Raw genomic sequence first — 26,509 nt, 5'->3', positions numbered from 1 at the left:
GGACAATAATGCAGCCGACAAGGTACAGAAAATTACCACACTCCAAGAAACGGTAAAGCTCTAGGGCAGACTAATTCAGGAGCTAGTGGACAAAGACAAGAGATATAATCTGTGCATAATTGGAATAGAAGAAGGAGCTGAATACCAGAGGAGAGGGCTTCAACGTGTTTTCAATAAAATAATTGCAGAAAGCGTCCCCAATCTCACCAGGGACGTCACCCAGGTAACCGAAGCCTATAGGACACCTGGCAAACCAGACCCTAGAAAATCCTCGCCCAGGCATATATCCCAGACTTCATATTTCAAGAATAAAGAGCAAATTTTGAATTCAGCCAAAGCAAAGACAGAAATTTATTACAATAGGGAAAAGATCAGAATAACAGCAGACCTCTCCACACAAACCTACTACGCACGAAGAGAATGGAAGAACACCATCCAAGTCCTACAGGCCAACAACTGCCAACCCAGAATAAAAAATCCAGCGAAGCTAGAGTTCATATTCGAGGGAAAAACCAGATCTTTCCATAGCAAAGAGGATTTAAAGGAGTATGTGAATAAAAAACCAGCCCTACAGCGAATTCTAAGAGGGGAATCCCACCCAACAGAAATCGTACAGGACACACAGACAGAAACAGAAAGAAACTGCAATAGCCAGAACCCAACAGAAAGAACAGCTTACTAAAGACAAGAAAAAAAAAAAAAAAAAAAACAGGAAAAACAGCCTAACAGGAAAATGGAAGGGGAAAAAACACTCTTATCCTTGATCTCTTTGAATATAAACAGTATAAACACTCCGATAAAGAGGAGCAGACTGGCAGAGTGGATCCGCAAACAAAAAGTGGCCATCTGTTGTCTACAAGAGACCCATCTTACAGCAAGGGATAAAAACAGGCTCCGAATGAAAGGATGGAGCAAGCTCTTCCAAGCAAACGCACCTACCAAAACGGCAGAAGTAGCCACCCTCATCTCAGACAAGCTGGACTTCTCCTTAAAATCAATTCAAATAGACAAAGAAGGACACTACATTTTACTACAAGGAAAAATCCAGAACCAAGACATCACAGTGATAAATGTATACTCACCGAACAAAAGAGGCCCTACATATGTCAAGCAAATTCTCACAGAACTACAGAACAAGATAGACCCAAACACAATCAAAATGGGTGACTTTAATACCCCACTCTCTCCAAGAGACAGATCCAACACCCAGAGGATTAGCAAGGGAGCTGAGGACCTAAGTAACACCATATCCCAAATGGATCTGACAGATCTTCCACCCTTGAGAGACCCAATACACCTTCTTCTCAGCAGCCCATGGATCATACTCCAAAATAGACCATGTCATAGCTCACACAAAGAACCTCAGCAAATACAAAAGTATCGACATCATCCCATGTATTATATCTGACCACAGTGGAATAAAGGTAACCCTCAATAACAACGGTTACCACAGAGGCTATACACATTCTTGGAGGCTAAACCCCTCACTGTTATCTAACACTTGGGCCACAGACCAAATTAAAGATGAAATTAATGAATTCATAAGCCACAATGACAATGAAAATACATCACAAAGGAACCTAGGGATACAGCTAAAGCAGTGCTGATGGGCAAGATCATTGCCCTCAGCACTCACATTAGAAGAATGGAAGCAGAGCAAGTAAATAACCTCACGATGAAACTAAAACAACTGGAGAAACAAGAAATTATCGAATCCAAAATGACTAGGAGAGATCACAAAGATTAAAGAAGAGATAAATCTGATTGAAAATAGAAAGACCATTCAACAAATAAATAAGACTAAAAGTTGGTTCTTTGAGAAAATAAATAAAATCAACAGACCCCTCACAAGACTTACAAAAAAAAGAAGAGAAGAGACTCATATACGTAAAATCAGGGACTCCACCAGAAAAAATTACAACAAATACACATGATATTCAAACAATCATAAGGAACTATTTCCAGAACCTCTACTCACTAAAAAACAATCATTTTATAGAAATGGATCAATTCTTGGAGAAGTATAAACTCCCCAAACTGAACCAAGAAGAAATAAATCAACTAAATCAACCAATAACTTACAGCGAAATACAGGGGGTAATCAAGAGCCTCCCAACAAAGAAAAGCCCAGGCCCAGATGGATTCACAAACAAATTCTATAAAACCTTTAGTGCGGAGCTAATACCAATACTCCTCAAACTCTTCTGGGAAATAGAAACAGAGGGAGAAATCCCAAACTCATTCTATGAAGCTAATATTATACTCATCCCCAAACCAGGCAAAGACCCAACAAAAAAAGAGAACTACAGACCAATATCACTAATGAACACAGACGCAAAGCTCCTCAATAAAATATTAGCTAACAGAATCCAGAAACTGATCAAGAAAATTATACATCATGACCAAGTAGGCTTCATCTCACAGTCACAAGGATGGTTCAACATCCGTAAGTCAATCAATGTAATTCACCACATCAACAGAACTAAAATCAAGAATCACATTGTTATCTCAGTCGATGCTCAAGAAGCCTTTGACAAAATACAACATCCATACTTATTAAAAGCTCTGGAGAAAATAGGAATAGATGGAACATTTCTCAAAACAATAAAAGCCATATTCAACAGACCAACTGCTGACATCGTATTAAATGGGGGGAAACTAAAATCATTCCCACTAAACTCAGGAACAAGACAGGGATGCCCACTCTCCCCATGTCTTTTCAATATAGTGCTGGAATCCCTAGCCATAGCAATAAGGCAAGAGGAGGACATCAAAGGGATCCACATCGGCAAGGAAGAAATCAAGTTATCCCTATTCACAGACGACATGATCTTATATCTGAAGGACCCAAAAAACTCAGTCCCCAAAATCCTACACCTAATAAACCATTTTGGCAAATAGCAGGATACAAAATCAATCCACAAAAGTCAGCAGCTTTTCAGTACACGAGCAATGTACAAACAGAAAAGGAAATTATGGAAACAATTCCATTTACAGTAGCCAAAAAAAGAATAAAGTACCGAGGGATCAACTTAACCAAGGATGTGACAGACCTATTTAATGAGAACTATAAAAATCTAATAAGGGAAATCAAAAAAGACACAAGGAGATGGAAAGACCTCCCATGCTCATGGGTAGGCAGAATCAATATAGTGAAAATGGCCATATTGCCCAAATTGGTATACAAATTCAATGCAATCCCCATCAAAATCCCAGCTACATTCTTCACTGAAATAGAGAAAGCAACCCATAAATTCATATGGAACAGCAAAAGACCTAGAATAGCCAAAGCAATTCTAGGCAAAAAAAAGCAGTGCAGGAGGTATCACAATATCAGACTTCAAGCTCTACTATAGAGCCATCATAACAAAAACAGCCTGGTATTTGTCGGGAGCTGAGCTAGCAGCTAAGCTCATCCTGACCTCTGGCTGTGCTGGTGTGGCCAGGATGTTGGGAGCCAAACTTGCAGCTAGATTCATTCTCACCTCTGGCTGTGCTGTTATTGCCAGGAAATGCTAGATGCAAGGACCTTTGTTCACAGCCACTATCAGGTATTGCTTTGCTATGTCTGCACCTTGCTGTGTCCGCTGGAGTAGATTCCTATGTTAATCAACCTTATCCTGTGTTTACTGTAATCAAATGTTGCAAACTTCAAAGCCTCCTTTGTGTTGTTGAATTTTAACAACCCTATTCTGTTCCCTGGTTCCAAAACTGCATATAAGCTGGGACTTAAGAATAAACTTGGGGGCTGGGGATATAGCCTAGTGGCAAGAGTGCCTGCCTCGGATACACGGGGCCCTAGGTTCGATTCCCCAACACCACATATACAGAAAACGGCCAGAAGTGGCGCTGTGGCTCAAGTGGCAGAGTGCTAGCCTTGAGCGGGAAGAAGCCAGGGACAGTGCTCAGGCCCTGAGTCCAAGGCCCAGGACTGGCCAAAAAAAAATAAAATAAAAGAAAAGAAAAAAACTTGGCTGCAGTCTTGAGTTACAATCTCAAGATGTAGACCTCCAGTACCCCATATTTTTCTCTTGTCTTTTTTCTCTTGTCTTGTATTTTTCCTTTTCCTTAATCCTTGCTTCCCTCATTCAGAATTCCCGTTCACTGCCGGCTGGCTCGGCAGAGGTATTGGTATAAAAACAGACCTGAAGACCAGTGGAATAGAATTGAAGACCCAGAAATAAAACCACACTCTTACAGTCAGCTGATATTCGACAAAGGAGCTAAAGACATACAATAGAATAAACAGAGCCTCTTCAACTACTGGAGCTGGGAGAACTGGGCAGCCATATGCAGAAAACTCAAAGTAAACCCAAGCCTATCACCATGCACCAAGATCAACTCAAAATGGATCAAGACCTCAACATCAGACCTGAATCCTTGAAACTACTGAAGGACAGAGTAGGAAAGACGCTAGAACTTATAGGTACAGGAAGGAACTTCCTGAATAGAGTCCCAGGGGCACAACAAATAGGGGAGAGACTTGACAAATGGAACTACTACAAATTAAAAAGTTTCTGCACAGCTAAGGTCATAGCCACCAAACTAGAAAGACAGCCAACGATATGGGAAAGGATATTTACCAGCACAGCAACAGACAAAGGCCTAATATCTGTCATCTACAGAGAACTCAAAAAACTAAGCCCCTCCAAGCCCAGTAAAGCAAATAGGAAAGGGGCAAAGGAGCTAAAGAGAGACTTCACAAGAGAAGAGATAAAAATGGCAAAGAAACATATGAGGAAATGTTCAACATCCCTGGCAGTAAAGGAAATGCAAATAAAAGCAACCCTGAGATACCACCTCACTCCAGTTAGAATGGCCTATACTCTGAACTCAGGCAACAACAAATGCTGGAGGGGGTGCGGGGAAAGAGGAACCCTCCTCCATTGTTTGTGGGAGTGCAAATTAGTACAACCACTTTGGAGAACAGTATGGAGGTTTCTCAAAAAGCTCAACATAGACCTACCCTATGACCCAGCCATACCACTCCTAGGCATCTATCCTGAACAACAAGTCCCAAGATATCAAAAAGACATTTGCACTTCCATATTTATCGCTGCACAATTCACAATAGCCAAAATATGGAAACAACCCAGATGCCCCTCCACAGATGAATGGATCCAAAAAATATGGTACCTATACACAATGGAATACTACATAGCGATTAGAAATGGTGAAATATTGGTATACGCAGGGAAATGGTCAGAACTTGAACAAATAATGTTGAGCGAGACAAGCCTAGAACACAGAAAACAAAGGGGCATGATCTCCCTGATATATGACTGTTAAGGTGGGGGGAGGGGGAGACAGTAGCGACCAGGTCTGTGAAACCAAAAACTTCTAGTCAAATGGTATTTCCCACAGGTTTGGGTCAGCGACCCTACACTATGTAACTAAAACCAAACAACTATTCAACATATAAAGGTAAAAAATTGACCTCTCAGTGGATCACAATTGCTCAAAAGCTATGTATGTACGTTCATATAAGACTATTGTCGACATATTGTCTATTGTCAACATTACATTTAAAGCCCTAGGCGAATTTTCTTCGGCATAGGACATGTGGCTATTGTATATGTTCTTGGTACATTGTATATTGTATATATGTCTACCGACCTAGGGAAGGGAAAGAAAAACAGGATGTAAGATATCACAAGTAATGTACACACTGCCCTACTATGTAAGTGTACCCTTTTTGCACAACACCTTGTCAAAAAAAACTTTTCTTTAATTAATAAATAAATTACAAAAATAAATAAATAAATAAATATGAAAAAAAAGAAGTGGTTAAATCGTAAAAGTAGTCCAGTGTGAAATTCAACTAAATGAATGCTACCAGGCTTCAGTATGGTCTTCTAGGCCCAGAGTAAAATTTCCTTGGTTCAGAGGTGGCCAGTTCAGCCCTAGACAAATTACATCTTGTTTGGATGTACGGCTCAATTAAAACTGTTGTTTAAGGCAGGAGAGGACAATGAATAAGATCTCTAGTATTATTACATTAATTCTTACAGTAATTCTAGTTTATATTGTTTTCATCTAAAATGTTTCATTAAGATCGTTGTCTTAGCACAACTTCAAAGCATTACAAGGAAACAAAATTCTAGAGCTCCAAACTAGATGGTAACATTTTAAACAGAAAAATTGTCCAAATAATGGAAAATATTAATGGAGATTGATTGAAATGACAGAGCTTAAAACATTGATTTTCCAAGTAAAGTGAACAATAGTAAGAGGATCAATAGTTTATGAAATATAGTTAGAAGACAGACTATTAAAACAGAGACCTTAATCTTCTCGCATATACAGTAAACCCTGGTACTTACAAGTATATAGTTCCAAGAAGACCACTGGTGAGGAAAAACTGTGCATGCTCAGGATGTATAGAGTTCAGTACTGTGGATGCTTGATTCATTCTTACCATAATATTGCCAAGCTTGTACTAAAGATGTACTCAAGAACTCTAAGATATTCAATTTTATCACCTAAACACATTTACTTTTACCTTGCTGGTTTAAGACCAGGACTCAAACTCAGTTCCTGCTGGTCTCACTCATTAGCTATCACTGTACCAACAGAGTCACACCTCCATCCCCTCCATGAGACCCTTATCCCCAAATAACCAGCAAAAATCTGGAAGTGAAGGAATGGGTCAAGTGGTAGAGCACCAGCCATGAGCAAAAGAGTAGAGTGTGAGGCCTAGAGTTCAAGCCCCAGTGCCAGTAAACACACAAGCACATAAAAGTCAGGATGTAATGGGGGAAAAAAAATCAAGAAAATTAAAATAAAAATGAGACAAAAATGACAAAAAAGCTTAATATTCAAATATAAAAAGTTTTATTTTTATATTGGCTTTCTCCTTTGTCTTGTTTGATGGCAAGGAAGAGACACAGTCCAAATAGCTCAAGAAAAAAAAAAAAGCATGTTGTAAGTCTACACATGAACTGGATCTAAGCCAGAGAGTTGCTGAAAGCAGGTAGCATGAGGGAATGATCAGCTCCTCCATTTCACTCATGAGCTACCTGGTGTTTCTCTGCTGGCTCTGCTGCAGTTTTATTTACTCTCCCAACTGGTCTGTCTCTACTACTCATAAATTCAGTTTTACCAGGCTCATCTGACTTATACCTAAGGCCTCTCTCTCTCTCTCTCACATTCCTTTTCACTCTCTTCCCTCCCTCTCTCCTCTCTCTCTTCTCTCTATCCTCCCCCACTCTCTCTTCTCCATCCCCCTTTTTCCAGTCGTAAGGCTTGAACTCAGGGCCTGTATACTGTCCCTGAACTTCTTTTGCTCAAGATTAGCCACACTCAACTTCTGGATTTTTTGGTTGTTAATTGGAGATAAGACTCTCATGGATTTTCCTGCCCTGTTTGGCTTGGAACTTCAATCCTTATACCTCAGTCTTCTGAATAGCCAGCCTAAAGCATCTCTTGATTTGTTTTTGTTTGTTTTGTTTTGTGAGACTGGGTCTTGCTATGCAGCTCAGGCTGGCTTTAAATTCTGCTGCCAACTGCTTCTGCCAGGATTACTGACTGGTGTGCTCTTCTATACCTGGCTTGATTCATCCTTTTTGACTTTCACTCCTTTAACTAAGTGTTAAGACAGTATTTCCAAGTTCAGTCTCTCAAAAGAGGCTTGGCCCTCCTTTTTGGCCAAAAACTATGGATTACTAGCAAAGTTATACATCAGTTATCTTTGGATCTGAAGCCAGCCAGCTTGTGATCAAAGCCCAGCAGTCATGTGGCATTAATCACTAACAGGTATGGGGACGGAGTAGCTTTCTCAGGAAGAGGTGTAAGACAGGTTTACTGTCCATGAGCAAAGTAGTGAATGCATATTTAGAGCCAGCTGAAACTTGATTAAAATCCCAATTGTACTATTTTCTAGCTTTGTGACTTGGCATTATTTTATTAACCCTTCTGAATTTGAGTCTTCTCATGTATAACAGTGATAATAACCACCTTTTAGAATTTTTACTAAAAAAAATCTGTAAATCTGGTATAGTATCCACTACACAGTATGTCTCAACCAGTAGTGTCTGTCTTATTATTATATTAAGATTCATAATTTTTAAATGGATTTAAAAATAAGTATCTCTTATCTGTTAAACTTGCCAAACTAAAATTAAGCTTTACGAGTTCTTTCTTCTTTCCCTTCCTTCCTTCCTTCCTTCCTTCCTTCCTTCCTTCCTTCCTTCCTTCCTTCCTTCCTTCCTTCCTTCCTTTCTTCCTTCCTTTCCTCTTCTCTTTTTTTTTTTGAGGCAAGATCTTGTTACATACCCAGGAAGGCCTCTAGCTCACAGTCCTCCTGCTTCAGCCTCCCAAATGCTGGGGTTACCGGCATGAATCATACATTGGCAAATGTTCTAATATCAATGGAGTAATGAGGAAAGAATACATTCACATTTGATTAGTAGCATTATAAGCCTTGTTATTCCTAATAGCAATCTCATAAAAGATACCCATCAATTTAAGATGCCTTGTAGGAAAATGCTTCCCAAAGAGGTCACTGAATAGGGCAACTTCTGTTTGTACAAATACTCATAGCTTTCTTTAAAAAACAATACAGGCTTTTATCCTTTTATAACTGAAGGAGACCGAAGAGGTTATTTTTCCTCTGTAGTTGCACATCAGAATCACTTAGGAGCTGTTAAGAAAATACTTATATCCCATGCCAGTGATTCAGAGTTAATTTTTGTGGAATATGGCCTCATCCTTGAGTATGTTTTAAAAGCTCCTCAGGTGATTGTAATGTGTACATAGGATAATGAGCCACTCCATTTATTAGAGGAACCAGGTAACCGGGTACAGGGGTCAGTGGGTCAGCAAGAAAGGTTTACAAACTTCTCAAAATAACATGCACAGGGGTCGATTGAAGAGTTGGATTACAAATGAAGACAAGCTTAATGCCTTGTTTCAACTGCTAGTCCTGGAGAGTAGCTGGAAATGTCCATGCCCTCAACATTAGAAACTAGGTAGCAGATCATGGTGGATTATATAGTGCCTTCACAGTTATTGGGAGCATGTCTGTGGACGGGGGAGACCATAGTGCTGCTTCAGCTGGAGATGGTAACTCTCCCTGTTCATTTCCCTGGGGAAAGAACATGGTTCTTATTTCATAAGAACCACCACACCTCTGCAGAGTGAGTCTCCAGTCTCTGTTGGGAAGAGTAGGGTTGTCCATGTAGAGTAGTGACAAATCAGCAAGAGCTGATTTGTTTTATATTTTTGCATTAGTACTGGGATGTGAACTCTTGCTTGGCTCTCGCAGGGCCTCATGCTCTTGCTTGGCTTTTTTGCTCAAGATTGGCACACTGCCACTTGAGACACACCTCTCCTTCCAAGCTTTTTTACTGATTACTTGGAGATGAAAGTCCTGAGGACTTTCCTGCACAGGCTGGCATTGAACTGTGATCCTCATATTAGCCTCCTGAGTAGCTACCGTTACAGGCATGAGCCATCAGTGATTAGCATGAGTCCTTTTTAAAAATGTGCCACTCTAAGCATTGTAAAGTGTATGGTTTTGTGGCATTGAGTATATTAACTGTGTGGCTACCATCACTTCTGTTCATCCCTGGAACTTTTCCATCTCCACCTGGAATTTGCTATCTATTAAACATTTTCCATTCACCCATTGCACTTCCAGACCTTAGCATTTATGTCTATGATTTTGACTGTTCTATGTTACTAGAATCATGCAATATTTGTCCACTGTGATGACTGATTTCACTTAGCACAATGTCTTCAAGATTAAGGGTCCATTTTTGAGGATGAATTATTATTTTTCTCTCCTCCAAGCTTCTTCTTTTCCTTCCAGGCAGAAGACCACACCCCAAACCTTTTATCCAGCCATACTTTCCTGACCTAGTGGACAACCTGCATTTCTCTTCTTCTCATCGGAGCTCACTCTCATCTAGTGAGCACAATGGGAAAAGCTAGCTCTGTGGGCTTGCACCTGCGAATATAAACCTGAGGTTTGTTTGGTTTTGCATCGTTGTTGCTAACTCAGTATGGACTAAGAGAGAGAGGGGAATTCTTTGGGTATGAAAGAATGGGAAGAAACATAATCATGGGGCTGAGAATATGGCCTAGTGGCAAGAGTGCTTGCCTTGTATACATGAAGCCCTGGGTTCGATTCCCCAGCACCACATATATAGAAAACGGCCAGAAGTGGCGCTGTGGCTCAAGTGGCAGAGTGCTAGCCTTGAGCAAAAAGAAGTCAGGGACAGTGCTCAGGCCCTGAGTCCAAGGCCCAGAACTGGCAAAAAACAAACAAAAAAACCAAAACAAAAAAAGAAACATAATCAAGTTACCACTTAGAGACATATATACCAGCCTTGAACATAAAAACGGTACCTACATTATTAAAATAACAAGAGTATTGGAACTTTATGTCAGAGTGGCTTGTTTTAATTCATGAGGTAGCATATAACACTAGTTAAGCATGTTAACTTTTTTTTTAACTGTGTTTCTTCTAGCAAAGTTATGAACTTTTCTGTATCTCAGTTTTTTATCCGTGAAAAAAGCACAAAAATGACAGCACATATCTTAGGAAAAATCAGTTACAAAATTCATGACTATATTAGCCATAATGGTCACAAAAATAGAATGCAAACAATCCACTAATCTACTAAACAGAAAGTAATGTAGCTCTTAGTGACATACTCCTCAGTATTAAAAAGGAACTTGCAGCTGAATCATACAGCAAGATAAAGAAAACTCAAGACAGGTATTAGAACTGGGGAAGGGGAAGGGAATATCAAAATTGGGAGACAAAGGACAAAAAGACAAACCATTCCAAAAGCAATACTTACAAAACCATTTGGTGTAAATCAACTGCACAACTCTTGGGGGGGGGGTTGGGAGAAGGAAAGGGGGAAGGGGGAGGCAGGGAATGAGGGAGGAGGTAACAAGTTGAACAAGAAATGTACTCACTGCCTTACATATGAATCTGTAACCCCTCTGTACCACACTTGGACAATAAAGAAAACTGTTTAATAAAAAAAGAAAACTCAGAACTATTTTGCTAAATGAAAGAAACAGACCCAAAGGAAACTTCATAGTTATCTTTCATAATTCCATGCATTAGACGTGTCTAGGAAAGGCTAAACTGTAGATGTAGCATTCATACCAGCAGTTGTCTAGGCCAGGGACAGGACCAAAAAATACCTACACACAGCATAAGGGGCCTGGTGCTGGTTCCTCAGCTCTGCAATCCCAGCTACTGAGGAGGGTCTGAGTATCCTGATTGGAAGCCATCTCAGACAACAAATCTGAGAAACACTTCTCTCCAATTAACCATCAAGAAGCCAAAAGTGGAGCTATGGCTCAAGTGGTAGAGAGCTAGCCTTGAGTGAAAGAGCTAAGTAACAGCACCCAGAAGACTGACTGACTCTCTCTCTCTCTCTCTCTCTCTCTCTCTCTCTCTGAGCATAAGGAACTTTTTGGTGATGGAAATGTGTTTTTTAAAGTCTAATTTTATTGTTATTATTCAGATGTTGTACAGAGGGGTTACCATTTCACAGTTCAGGTAATTCATATAATTCTCTTTTAGACAGTGTCACCCTTTTTTCACTTTCCCCCAACCATTCTAACCACAAGTTGCATAGTTCATTTTCCACATAGTGTATACTGAATAACATGATTGCATTTGTTCACTCGTTCTCCTTCCCTTTCTGTACCCCTTGCCCCCCACCCCCAAAAAAGTACAAAAAGGGGGAAAAAGCACACACAACCCCCCCCCCAATAACAACATAAACAACCCATATTTCTGTTTCCTGGGGTTAAGTGTTCAGGGAAGTTACACCTTTGGGTTTCTCCCCTGCTGGTGTCCATCCACCTTTGGTCTGGCCGTGTGTGAATGCTGACAGTCATGCCGTGTATAGGCTATTGTGTCCAGTTCTATTTTAGATCTGGCTTCCACATACAAGAAAATACATGTACTATTTGTCTCTTTGGGCATGGACTACCTCTTGTAACATGATTTGTTCTAGGTTTATTCACTTCCTGCAGATGACATAATCTCATTCTTTTTAATGGATAAGCAAAATTCCCACTGTGTGTGCACACGTGCACACATGTGTGTGCATGCCTGCGCGTGTGTGTGTGTATATGATCCACTTGTCTACTGTAGGGCAGCTGGGCTACCCCAGCTTGGCCATTGTGAATAGTGCATTAATGAACATGGATATTCATGTGTCTTTTTGGTATTCAGACTTGCAACATTCTGGGTAGATGTACAAGAGTGGTTATGGCTGGGTCATAGGAAAGTTCTATGTTTAGTTTTTTGAGGAACATCCAGACTGCTGTCCAGAGTGGTTGTGCTAGTTTACGTTCCTTTTCCCTCACATCTTTCCACCCCACCCCCACCCCGAGCCGGGATTTGTTGTTAAAATTCTTGATGTTGGCTAATCTAATTGGAGTGAGATGAAATCTCAGTTGTTTTGATCTGTATTTCCTTTATGGCTAGGGATGTTGAGCATTTACTCATATGTTTAATTTGCCATTCTTACTTCTGGTGATGGAAATGTTTTAAAACTAGGTTTTAGTGTTGATTTTATGACTAAATTTACCAAGAATCATTGGACTTTACTGTTAAAAATGGATTGATTTTACAGTGTGTTGATTGAAACCAGAGACTCCCATCTGCCATAGTCTTGTTTTCAATTTTAAAAAAGGGGAAAAAAAAGGTCATAAAAATATCACACGTTCATTGTTGGGAGACAGTTCTCCATGGCTCACGTTTCTGCACATTTCTGAGCAAAACTCTGGTTTTCCTTGATTTGTGGCTGCTTTTTCAGGGATGGTGGTGAACATTGAAGATAAAGTATCTCTCTCCACAGAAAAAAGCAGGCATGCTTGCTGTCCATAGAATCAAGAGCAGCTGTGCTTGATATTCACTATAAAACATCAGCATTTCCTAAGCTCAGTCCCAAGTATCACCTGGTCTTTTTCATGTTGTTCTCTGGGAACTGAGGATCAGCAAACCAGCGAAGGCTCTGTGTGCTCTGGCCACTGCTGTTGTTGCTCATTCGTTCAATCATATATACATACACACACACACACACACACACATACACACACACACACACACACACACACATTGCGAGTCCTGGGGCTTGGACTCAGGGCCTGAGCACTGTTCCTGCCCTCCTTTTTGCTCAAGGCTAGCTCTCTACCATTTGTGCCACAGCTCCACTTCCGGCCTTTTCTGTTTATGTGGTGCTGAGGAATTGAACCCAGGGCTTCATGTATGCAAGGCGAGCACTCTACCACTAAGCCATATTCTCAGCCTTATATTTTTTTTAATTTAAAATTTTTGGTGAACTGTGCTAAGGATATAAACCTAGGTCCTGGTACATGAAAGGCAAGTACTGTACAAACTGAGTGAATCCCCCCGCGAAAGTCTCATACCTTCTCTCAGCATTCACGAACTGAAAAATGCGGCTGTTCAATCACAGTTCTTCTTTCTTAAATTGTGATTAAATATACATATCATAAAATTTATTGTTTAACTCTTCCCCTTCCCCCTGCCATCCCTGTATGCTAGGGATCAAACCCAGAGCTTCGCACATGCAAGTTCTCTCCCCAGAGCACACAGCTACATCTCCAGCCCTTGGGATTTTGGGTTTGCTTTTTGTGCTCGTCATGAGTCTTGAACTCAATGCCTAAGATTTTATTTTTTTGTTTTTTTGCTCTCTACTTGAGCCACAGTCCATTTCTGGTTTTCTGGTGATTAATTGGAGATGAGTCACACAGACATTCCTGCCCCAGCTGGCTTTGAACCTCCATCCTCAGATCTCAAACTCCTGAGCGGCTATGATTACAGTCACAAGCCAGTGTCCAGTGACCCCTGGGGTTTTTGAGCATCTCATTACATAGCCCAGTCTGACTTATACCTGTGACTCTTCTACTTCATCCTTCTGAGTGCTAGGGTTACAAGCATATACTACCACAACCAGTTACATTTTTGCCACCTTTAAGTATACAATTTGGTGATATTAGGTATATCCAATCCACACCCTTTCTCAAGCATTACCAGGCCTTCTCCAGAGCTGTTGTCATCTTGAAAACTGAAGCTCAGTACCCATTAACCGATAACTCCATTCCTCCTCATCTAAGTCCCTAGTAACCTATGTTTCACTTATTTTTTTGCTGCTGAGAAATAAGGGAATCACAGCTTTAAATAGTTCATTGGTAGATATCCTATACTATATTTGCTTGAGTTGAAATAAAGTAATATGTGAACTGAAATTTTGATTCTTGTTTCTATTTACTGGTGCCCCTTTTTCTCTCAGAGTACAAGATTATGAAATTTTATAAGAACTCTAGAAATACAAGTGTATCTTTAACTGATGAGCATTAGTAGATAATGAAAAGATAATATTTCACTCTTAAATGACCAAGGTCCTAGCAGGCCACGGGAAGGTAAAAACACTGACCCACATTGACTGCCTGACCTATTCTTTTTCCTTAATCAGAACATAGTATGCAGAGAACTCTTGTTCATGAGAGTAGTAGGTAGAGGGACACAGTGAGAGAGGGTTATGCATCCACTTTGAAAATAATGTTGAGGTCAGAGCTCAAGTGGTAGAATGCTTAGCAAACATGAAGCCCTGGGTTCCAACCCCAGTACCAAAAACATGTGTGTGCGCGCACACACGCACACACACACACACACACACACACACACACACACACACACACACACCCCACAGTTAATATCTCCTTATCTTGGGTCATAGGTTGTGTTAAAATTAAGCCTCAGCCTCAGTTGGGACTTTAGGCATGCTTGTCCTTTTGTATACTGCTCATTCATCCTCAGTTCTGCCTCTCTTCACTTCCAGAAGGTATAGTCTAGGAAGAAGCATGTGAAGCCTCAATTTTGGGGGCTGAGGTTCTGGGGAATGTCAAAGTCACTTCTTCACCTTCATGACAGTGAGAACTTCCATAAGAACTACTTGCTCCTGCTCCAGGCTTAGGTCAGATGAACCTTACCAATTAAGAGTTCTGTCTCTTGTCCCAGAAACAGGGAGAGAGTTGGGATAGGTAAGGTGAAGTTTTCCTGATGGAGGAGGGAGATAAGAAGAGAAGAAAAGTGGAGTATTAGATAAGAAGAGAAAATAATTCCTTTTGTGTTGCCAGTTGTGCAGCATTCCACAGAAAACCAGTCTCTATGAAATTATGTTCAAGCTTCCTGGTGGCTTAGAGTCTAGCCTAGGGAGCAGGCATAGGCCAGGATCTGAGTAGAGGTTTGGGCTCTCTTTCACTACCTATCTGCCAGGGCTGGAATTGGTACAGGTTTGTCCTTTTCCAAGGCCATTGGCCTAGGAATTCTCCCAAACTCCCTTGGGTCCTTGACAGTCTATAGAGTCTGATGCAAGATAGTGTCTGGGCTGACTTTATTCTGCCATTGTCCAGATACACAGTGTTAGCACCAGCTCTAATTTTAGAACTAGATCTAGTTCACCCACCTAAATCTAGTTCACTTACTAACTAGGTGAAATTTGGCTTCAGTTGTTTAGCTTTTCCCTACCACCATCCTCTTTCTTCTTAACTTTTCCTCCCTAACTTGTGGACTTAAAGAAAATGATTCTGTGCTGACATACATTTTTTTTTGTCTCAATTTTAGTAGGGATTAAAGTCATAAAGCAACAGTAGGAACATTTAGGATGTATGTTATCAACCACATGCAGACTTTTTGGAACAAGAAAGATTTATTTTATTCTCTCCTCACCTAAATTGCTCCACATAGGCTGCTAATAATCAGCTTATGAGTAAGAAAAACTAGAATAGTCACTTTTTAGTTTGATAGCACAAGTTCCAAAGCTGTAAATAACCTTAGCTGTAACCTGGTCCCAATAATTTATAGTTGAGAAAATGGAGCTTCAGAGGAGTGGAACAGGATTAAATTCCCAATACCTACCCTTAATACACACAAATATGTGAACATATAAATATACATGTAGACATATTTTTATTAGGTAACTGATATAAGGAAGATATGACTTAGTTTTATAGGTTACATATACATATATATATATAGTATATTTTTTTCTTTTTTTGCCAGTCCTGGGGCTTTGGCTCAGGGCCTGAGCACTGTCCCTGGCTTTGTTTTTTTACTCAAGGCTAGCACTCTGCCACTTGAGCCATAGCGCCACTTCTGGCCATTTTCTATATATATGGTGCTAGGGAATCCAACCCAGGGCTTCATGTATATGAGGTAAGCATTCTTGTCACTAGGCCATATTCCCAGCCCCACATATATATATATATATTTAATTAGGTAACTGAAGTAGAGAAGGTATGACTTAGTTATAACTAATAACTATATAGGTTATTCTGTAACTATAGCTTTCAAAAGAGCTCATTAAGCAACTAGGTAAGATTATCTTCTGTTCAAAGGATACTCATTTGGAGAAATGGTGCTTAGAATTTGGAATTTTTTTTATCACAATGCCTACATCAGTCATTTCTGCTTCCCCATGCTTAACATGATGCAAGGTTTTCCTTTTGATTCCTATCTTATAAAGAAGAGGGGTTTGTACCACTTTAACAGCTGATTGCACCTTTCTCTGTACTATGGTTTTAATTTAATCATTTAGTCTATCCCATTGTAACCTAATTATTGCTAATGAATCTCTGTCTATTTAACTACAGGGCAGCTACTCTGAGGATGTGAGTTAGTCCCTCCTCTGTGCCTTAGGGTACCACACAATGATTGACACATTGATAAGTACTCAATAAGTGCTTTAGGAATTGAACTGAGTAAGCCATATCTTTATTTTCCCCCATAGTGTTGATGCACAGGGTTTATTTGTTAATTAAAGCTGGCAACTTAGGAAAAAACTTCCTTAATTTTGGTTGGAATTTAGTTTTTGTTTCCTTTGCATTGAATTAATTCCCTCCTTTCTTTTCCAATACTATAGCTTGAACTCAGAGCCTGGGCACTGTCTCTTAGCTTTTCTGCTTAAGACTGATGCTCTACCACTTGAGGATACCTCCAGTCTGGCCTTTTGTTGGTTAATTGGAGATAAGAGACTTTCCTGCCTGGGCTGGCTTTGAACTGTGATCCACAGATCTCAGCCTCCTGAATAGCTGGGATTAAAGGCATGAGCCACCAGTGCCCAGCTACACTGCATTTCTTAAAGGCATTTCTTTTGTTTATGTCTTCAAGCATAAAACAATGATTTGCTAGTAATTACTACAAAGTAATTAGTACTAAAAATGGACTTGAGCCAATAAAATGTTAGGTGGTTAAATATAATTTATACATCTATTTTGGGTTTTAGGAAACACTACAGTTAAAATTAGGTCGATAGCCTTATAGTTAGTTTGAAGCGAGCATGTATATCTACTTTAGAACCAGATTTTAAGACTAATTAGAGTTTTCAAAGAAAGTATTTTCTAAAGTTTCTAGATCAGCACATATCTATTTTAAGTGTTTTTTACTAGGTGGTTTTCTGGGAAATTTGAAATTAACAAATGATTAGTGCTCCACTAAGTTTTCAGGATAATTACGCATCTGTAAGGGAATTATAAGTAAATCAGAGTAATTGACAGAATGAGTACACATCTATAAAAGAACCATGATTAAACCAGAATAATTTATTTGTATGAGCTTGTGGTGGTTAATCTTGATTGTCAGTCTGTCCTCTGGAAATTTCAAAGAGGATTAACTAAGAGGGGAAGGCTGGGCTTGAATGTGAGTAGCACCATATGGGGATTCTAGATGTAACAAAAGGAGGGAGGGAAGGGAAAACTCACTCCTGCAGGCATTCTACCCCCCAACTGCTTCCTGGCTGCCATTAGGTGAGCTCTGTTCTACCACACTGTCCCTGCCATGATGGATTGAAACTATGTGTAAAAATAAATCCATTCTTTAAATTTTCTCTCTGGTATTTTATCCGTTCTTTTTTCTTTTCTGATGGGCAGTTATTGGTATATTGTGCTTTGTACACACACACACACACACACACACACACACACACAGAGTTAGATGATTGAGAGGCATCACAGTACGATATACAGGAATTTGGGCTCTGTGTAAAAGAAATTTGGGTTTGAATGCTCTGTCACAGTGTAGTTGTGTGACTTTAAGAATATCAGTCTCTCAAAATATCAGTTTCTTAATCCAGAAAATGTTTTTGCATATGTTTGGCACTCAAATGAGGTATTATAAAGTAGTTAGCATCAATGCCTGGTATATAGAACTCATTAGTTATCAGCAAGTACTCTGATTATTTGTTTTTCCTATTTGTGTCCCCCCTCCTCTTTTTCTGCTTTGACAAGATGGGGCATATCCAGTTCTCTCTAGAGAACTAGCTTACAGAAACCATTCTCGGGGCTGCTAAGGGAAGAGGCTCTGCATTCTATTTGTTGTTTGACAGCAGATGGACATTTGGACACATAAAGCTTCTTGACAAAACTTGCTTATTGGTTTTAACTAACTAAATTTTGTGTATTCACACTAATAGGAGGTGTATATAGATGAAAAAAGGCCAAGAGGCCATTTACCAAGAAGCCAGATCAGAAACTAAATACAATATACATTTTCACATATTTTTGGATAGCTATGAAACTATCAAAGAAGTTAACCCCCTGTAATAAGTGGAGACCTCTATTGCACTTTAAGCACCATTTCATAATATCTAGTTTCTTATAGACAACATGCCTTTGGAGGCTAGAACAATATGTGACAAGAACCACAGACTTTATAATGTAGGTATCTCCAGATGAGTTGTATTTGTGCCACCTACATGCTGTGTGATTTTTACACGTGACTTCATTTCTTTTTTTTTTTAACTTTTTTTTTTTTTTTTTTGGCCAGTCGTGGGCCTTGGACTCAGGGCCTGAGCACTGTCCCTGGCTTCTTCCCACTCAAGGCTAGCACTCTGCCTCTTGAGCCACAGCGTCGCTTCTGGCCGTTTTCTGTATATGTGGTGCTGGGGAAATCGAACCTAGGGCCTCGTGTATCCGAGGCAGGCACTCTTGCCACTAGGCTATATCCCCAGCCCCACGTGACTTCATTTCTAAAAGCCTCAGTTCCCTTAGCTATGTCATGTAGCTAATGGTAACTACCTTGAGTGAGATAGTGAATATAAAAATATCTAGCTCAGTATCCTACATTTGCTTGAGAGGTCTTCAACATTGTTAACAATAGTCATCATCAAGAAAGCAATCAGATGGACTTAAAAGGATCTGATAATTTCTAGTCCTTATCAAGACCCCGAAAGGGCAAGTGTGCTATGAACTCGATAAAAGTTGGACCACTTGGCTTTCCCTGTGTAATTCACTTTTGGTAGGAAGACTAGAACTCAAACTCAGTACCTGATGTTTTGCTTCATTGGCTCACGCTCTACCAACTGAGCCACACCCTCCCGTGTATTTCTTAATTCAGAATCTTGGCAAGACTCTTTTCTTTCTTAAAAACTCATTCCCCCTCCTACAGAATCTTCCCTTCCCAAATAGACCCTTTGTGTTTGTGACAAAAAATATATTTTGATTCTTTCTATCAAGATGGAAGAAAAGATCAAGGTCGAATGCTACTTTAGCCTTAAGAGTTTCTGTCATTGTTCAAGGGTATTTTTCTGTAACAGAAACAGACTTGCAATGGTTATTTTTTTCCCCTTATCAATTGTTATTCCTGAAATACTGCTGCTTTGCAGAAACAAAGTCTCATAGTGAGATGATAAATATTAACAATTGAATATTGTAAATATATTTGTCTTATCTCTCAATAAAAGGGTACTTTTCTATTAAAAAAAGAAAGAAAGCAATTAGAGGCTAATGTAGTGTTTCACACCTGTAGTCCTAGCTACTTGAGAGGCAGAGATCAACACAAGCCAAGTATTAGTGCGAGACCAACTTAACAAATAAAGCTGGATGTGGTGATTCATGTTTATAGTCTGAGATTAGCAAGGAACGTAGGTGGAGACTTGTAGGCTGAGACTAGCCCAAGCAAAAATACAAGATCCTATCTGAAAAATAACTAAAGTGAAAAGGACTAAAGATGTGGCTCAAGTAGTAGAATGTGCATGCAAGGCCTTGAGTTCAAACCCTAGTTTGAGAGAGACAGAGAGAGAGAGAGAGAGAGAGAGAGATTAAAAAAATAAATAATACTAGACATGGTGGCACATGCCTATAATCCTAGTAGCCTGAGTTATACAGTGAGATTTTGTCTCAAAAAGAACAAAAGGAGAGAATTATCAAACATATGTGGCCAATATATGAAGAAAAGGGAACCATTGCATACCCTTGGCAACCAATGTAAATTGCCATTCTGGAAAACATGCAAGTTCCTCAAAAAATTAAAAGTTGCACTATTGTGTATATATCCAGCAGAAGTGAAATAAGTTATATCAAAGAAACAAGTGTATTCCCACACTGATGAAACACTATTTACAATAGCCAAAAAAAAAAAAAAAGAAAAAAAAGAAATGGAAACAACCAAAGTATCAGTCAACTGAGCCAGTCCTAGGCCGTGAACTCAGGGCCTGAGCACTGTCCCTGGCTTCTTTTTTGCTCAAGGCTAGCACTCCGCTACTTGAGCCACAGCGCCACTTCTGGCCATTTTCTGTATATGTGGTGCTGAGGAATCGAACCCAGGGCCTCATGTATACGAGGCAAGCACTCTTGCCACTAGGCCATATTCCCAGCCCCTGATGAATGGATGAAGAAAACATGGCTATATACAAGGGCATAGTATTCAGCTGTTAAAAATGAAATCCTGTCATATAGATTAAACTGAGGATTAATCATGTGTGCTGGGCATACATGGAATCTAAAAAAGTTGCTGTCATAGAAGGGGAGAGTACAGTGGTAGTTAAGAAAGACCAGGTAGATGAGCAGGGTGGAGAGAGGGAGAAAGGCTCATTAGTGGTTGATAAAGCACAATTAGATAGGAATAAGAAATTTCGATGTACTATTGAACAGTAGAATAAATACAGATAATGATGTTCTACAGTACTTTCAACAAGCTAGAAGAAAGGATTTTGAATGTTTTCACTATAAAGTAACAATAAGTTTAATATGGAAGAAGAGAAGGTTAGCACTCGCCTTGACAAGGATTAGAAGAGGCCCTTGGCCTGACAACATGCATATGGTCAAAGCATTGCCACCTACTTTGTGGCATCTAACCATTTTTTTATGATAAATTATACAGGTTTCTAGACATTCACACAGAGTGAGTCCATAGGAGGATATTCTTAGGAGAGGATCACAAAGGTGCAATAGCTATATGCATCTGATCATATAAAATAATATTTATCTAAATGAACCTCAAAAGGAGATTTTTTTTCTCTTTGTTGCTGTTTTGGTTTTCCTTTTATTTTGTTAGTTTATCTGTCTTGAGGAGGGTGGAGGAGATGAACAAATGTACGTACTAGATACTATGTTGAAAATGAATTATATAGCTTGTGGTGGGGACAGGAGGGAAAAATTGGGAGAAAGCCAGGAAAAGGGTGGTGTTGTTCAAAAAGAAATGTACTCTTTTTCTGCCTTATATAGCTATAACTCCTCTCTACTCCACCTTTACAATAACAAAAATAAAAAAGAAACATTAATGGTTGGCAAGGTGTGGTGGCTCATGCCTATAATTCCACCTACTCCAGAGAAAGAAAGAGAGATTGGGATGCTCTCTAATCTAAGCACAATAGACAAAGCACAAAAGGCTAGAGGTATGACTCAAATGATAGAGAACTTGCTTAGCAAGTACATATATCAGAGTTCAAACCCAGTACAACCACCACAACAACAAAATAAGTGTTTGAGGAGATAGATATGTTTAATCTAAATATTATACAATGTACATTTTTGTGTTTAACTGTAGCAAACAAAAACAGTTAAATTAAAAAATAAAATTTATTTTTATCTCTTTAAAAAGCAGTTAATTATAAAGCATGGTATCATATTTGGGTCTGTTCAATATATATATATATATTTGGCCAGTCCTGGGGCTTGGACTCAGGGCCTGAGCACTGTCCCTGGCTTCTTTTTGCTCAAGGCTAGCATCCTGCCACTTGAGCCACAGCACCACTTCTGGCCATTTTCTGTATATGTGGTGCTGGGGAATCGAACCCAGGGCCTCATGTATATGAGGCAGGCACTCTTGCCACTAGGCCATATCCCCAGCCCCTCTGTTCAATATTTTGATAGATAAAAGAGATCTGAATTCAGTCAATACAACCACTTGTCAGAACAGAGGCCAATATATCAAAGCACCAGCCCACTCAAAACATATAACCTGAACAATGGAGTTTCATATTATTACAATAGGTAATAAATAGCTGACAGTTACTGTGCTTTTTTATGTGATGGTCACAGGGTTAACTGTATTACATGCATCATCACAATAACATCCTGAAAGTTAGGTACTAGTATCCCCATTTTACAGAGGGAAAAAAATGAAGCTTAGGGTGGAAAAATAACTGCCTGAGGTTCCATTGCTCTGGAATGTCAGCAATGGGCTGGAACCTGGATCTGATTTGAATGCACAGTGAAAGGTTTGGGGTTTTGGTTCATTTCTTTGGTATCACTGGGATTTCAACCTGAAGCCTCAAGCTTGGGACCTCAAGCTTGCTGGAATGGCACCCCACCACTTGTCCTACTCTCAGCTCTACTTTTCTCCTTGAAACAGGGTCTTGTGAGCTTTTTATGCCTGGACTGGATTCAAACCGTGACTATGTTCTCAGCTGCCCGACTAGCCAAGGATTGCAGGCATGAGCTACCATTATCTGATTTACAATACAGTGGTAGCCACTAAGTTATACTTCCTCTTTAGTTATGTCCTGTGAAAACCAGTCTCTGGTTGGTTAGTGTGACCCTGCTCTGAGATTAAGAAAACTAGAACATTAAATTCCTTCTCAGAAAGCTTTCGTTAATAAACAAAGAATCTAATATTCAGACTTGACTTTGTACATTTCCCTGAATAGACAGATACAGGGACCATGCATTATGAGGCACAAAGTGCCTATTTCTTGTTACACCTCTACTTGGCCTCAAACTTTTCTTTCACATTGTGTCTTTTCATCATATTATACATGTGTTAGCAACAGCACGCCCAGAGCCATATCTTGGCATTAAAATTCCATGAAGTCCATTTTGAGAATCAGATTACCATACCTATTTTTAGCTCTTAACACAAACCAATCTTTTCCATTACACTTTTAAATAGGCAGTAATAATGTAATGTTGAAAGTAGATCTTCTAGCTCAATAAACATTCCGTGTTTGGTGTAATCACTCCAGATACATTGATTGGCACCAACACAATTGCATTACTAAGGCAGTACCTGTCTGTGCCTCTCCTCTGGGCTTGGGACTACCCTCCCATGTGCTACTACTATATTTATCCTCCTTCTTGGCCATAAAAGGCTGGCTGTGTCGCCCTGACATTCTGCTGCCTGACCACATGCATTATTTTTGAACTGGCCCTCAGGGTCCTGCCTTAAGTCCTGCCTCTTAACTTTTTCTTGGATTCAGCCTAAGTGGGGTTTTCATTTTCTTCTCCAACGCCTAGCTACATCGGAACATTTCCCTACCATCCCTCCTTTGGAAACTGGTAAGTGAGACATTGCGGTAGAAAAATGCCCGGGATAGTTTCTGTCTCAGTAGCACTGCAGTGTGGGTGGCTTCACTCTGGCTTTTCAGTGTAGCAGCTTTCTCACGGAGATGGCAGAAGAATTTCTTTGCTGTAAATGGGACAGTGTTGCTTCTGGGAGTGAAATCAGAACAGCAGGGTGCTGGTGGGGCTGGCAAGGCTGTTCTCTTTGGGATCAGTGTATTCTTTGTAAATGAAGCTACTGTTCCTGGAACTGTAAGATCACAGTTATCTCAGATTCAACTGTAAGTACTCCTTCTAAGTTAGAGTTCCACAGTTTGCCTGAAATCTGGAGTGGATGAGGGACAGAAGGTTCTTTCTTCCTCTGTATGCCTACAATACTCTTGGTTTATGGATTAGCTCAAAAGAAAGCAAATTCACTCTGTAGTTGCACTCTGTAGTACAGTGATTTTGCCCTGATGGTGCAATGTGGATAAATGTATGCACAAATCACATATTCCTGATTTGAAAATGAGTTGGTAATATTTCAGAGGGAGCATAGAAGCCTGCACCATGATCCTGAAGAGATCACTCTGTGAACAATCTTCATCAGCTTTTGGACTCTACTATGTATATGAAAGTCACACATCAAAATTACGCCTTTGGAGTTGGTATCTCTTCCTCAATTCCCAAGTTATCTTCAAAATCATCTTCAAAATCATCTTTTCTCCCAGCAAACTCTAGCTGTAATGTGGTGGCATAGGCCTTGCTTACTTGGGGAGAAAGAAGGTAGATCTATCTTTGTTCTGGAGGTCAGCTCTGTAGACTTCAAGTCAAATCCTACTTACTTATAATACATGAGCTATGTGTATGGGATATTAAATATAATTAAAAATGAACACATTAGGGGAAAGTAAAAATAAAGAGTATACAACAGAATTAGTCCAAAATATTTAAAGATTTTATTACAGCATTTCAAATCATTTGGGTAGTGACTTTAGCTTATAATATAATACACTGGAAGTGCCTTTATTTTTTATTTGGAAACCACTCAAACAGCATGTATAATAGATAAGGTAGTATGTAACATCTCAGAAACTTATTGAAATACCGTCATAACTGCCTAACATAGTTTTATATTAATGTATTCTAACTCCTCTATATTATGAAATTTCATCTAATAATTATCTATTGTGCTTGATAATTATTTTGTATATTTAATAGCAGAAAATATCCATCTAATTAAGAATTGAAGCAGAATTGCTTGCTAGTAGCTGTTTGTTTCCTCTTAGGAAATGCCATATAGACTAATATTTCCCATGGGACCTAAGACAAATATTTCAGAAGTGAAATTTGCTGGATTTTCTTCTCTAGAGAATATATACTGAATTTTAAATAGATAGTAGCTTTAAATAACAGAGGGGATGAGTGTGATATAAGTTTATATATGCATGTATCACTAATGTACAATATTGCAGTGATTTTGGACAAGTAGTATACACTGATTTGTACAATTAATACACATTAATATCAAAGTTAATTCAAAAAATTTGGAGGATTCACATGTAATTTTAAAAAATAATAAATTTTAACTGAGAGCCACTGGCTCATATCTGTAATCCTAGCTACTCTAGATCTATGAAGGATCAAAGTTTAAAGCCAGCCTGGGCAAGAAGTCTACTAGATTCCATCACCAATTAACCAGCAAAAAAACAGGCTAAAGGTACACCTCAAATGATAGAGTACTGGTTGAACAAGCAAGGGGCCTTGAGTTCAAATCCTGGTTCTAGAAAAATAATCTTTTAAAACCTGGCTATTTCCTTTTTTTTTTTTTGCCAGTCCCTGGCCTTGAACTCTGGGCCTGTATGCTATCCCTAAGCTTCTTTTTGCTGAAGGCTAGCACTCTACCATTTGAACCACAGTACCTACCACTTCTAGCTTTTTCTGTGTTTAATTGTAGATAAGAATCTCATGGACTTTCCTGCCCAGCTTGGCTTTGAACTGCAATCCTTAGATCTCAGCCTCCTGAGCTAGGATTACAGGCGTAAACCACCAGTGTCTAGCTTCCAAAATAATTTTAAAATATGATTTTAAGATAATATTTCAGAACATGCCAGAAATAATTTTTAAAACTTGGTACTATTATAAAACTGTTGCTTCATCTCAGGCTGCCCAGGTGGCTAATGGGCCTCCTGTCAGTGAACAGATTATTAAAGAAAGCTAATGCAATGTGAGTCTCCCCTCCTGGTGCTAGGCAAACACCTCTGATATTCAGCAGAACAGCTCTTACAGGTTCACAGTGCTAACAGCCACATCGAACACTGATTCTCTTCTTTCTGTAGGAAGACTGGAAGCCTCTATATTCCTAACAGAGCAAATACTTTTTTTCTTTTTGGCTAGTTCTAGGGCTTGGACTCAGGGCCTGAGCACTGTCCCTGGCTTCTTTTTGCTCAAGGCTAGCACTCTACCCCTTTAGCCACAGAGCCATTTCTGGCTTTTTCTATATATGTGGTGCTGAGGAATAGAACCCAGGGCTTCATGCATGCAAGGCAAGCACTCTACCACTAAACCATATTCCCAGCCCTGGGAGCAAATACATTTTCTAGTTTGAAATTATATTTTTTGAGGTGTTTCTGAGGTTGAGAGAGCTTGTATATAATCAGACTCCATGGTTCAGTCCTAGGACTTTTCCATTTATTACGGGCTTTCAGTACCACCCACCTGCTGTTGATTCCCATATGTAGAGCTCCGTTCTGGACCTCTCCTATGTACCCCACTTGAAGGTCTAGCAGCCACCTTCAAGTGAAGAATCTCAAACCGGTCTTCACTTCTTCCATCCCAAACTGATGCTTTCTTATCATCGCCATGATGATAAGACCTCAGACTTGGTGTCATCTCTCTCCTCCACACTACAATTCAAAACTGAGAAAATAGTACTGGTTACATCTTGAGACCATACACAAAGTTTAGCCACTTC

General features: G+C 39.5%; 1 protein-coding gene and 1 non-coding gene across 3 annotated transcripts in view; both read left to right on the top strand.

The window, feature by feature from the left end:
- The window catches only part of Myom1 (myomesin 1), a 158,733-nt gene that overhangs the window by 5,388 nt on the left and 126,836 nt on the right, over nt 1-26,509 (top strand). The window contains exon 1 of one of the 2 annotated variants that reach the window (XM_048363645.1): nt 23,321-23,553. The exons of the other annotated variant lie outside the window; for it this stretch is intronic. The gene's annotated coding sequence lies outside the window, so the exon portion shown is untranslated. Of the gene's footprint in view, nt 1-23,320; nt 23,554-26,509 lie in introns of those variants that run through there. 2 annotated transcript variants of the gene reach the window in all.
- Nucleotides 21,018-21,143, top strand: LOC125364300. Its single transcript, XR_007213463.1, has one exon. It is a non-coding gene; the product is annotated as a U6atac minor spliceosomal RNA (small nuclear RNA).

The sequence above is a fragment of the Perognathus longimembris genome, chromosome 15 (assembly GCF_023159225.1).
Source record: "Perognathus longimembris pacificus isolate PPM17 chromosome 15, ASM2315922v1, whole genome shotgun sequence".
NCBI lineage: Eukaryota > Metazoa > Chordata > Mammalia > Rodentia > Heteromyidae > Perognathus > Perognathus longimembris.
The sequence above is the reverse complement of the archived record's forward strand: the minus strand, read 5'-3'. Positions and strand labels throughout refer to the sequence as shown.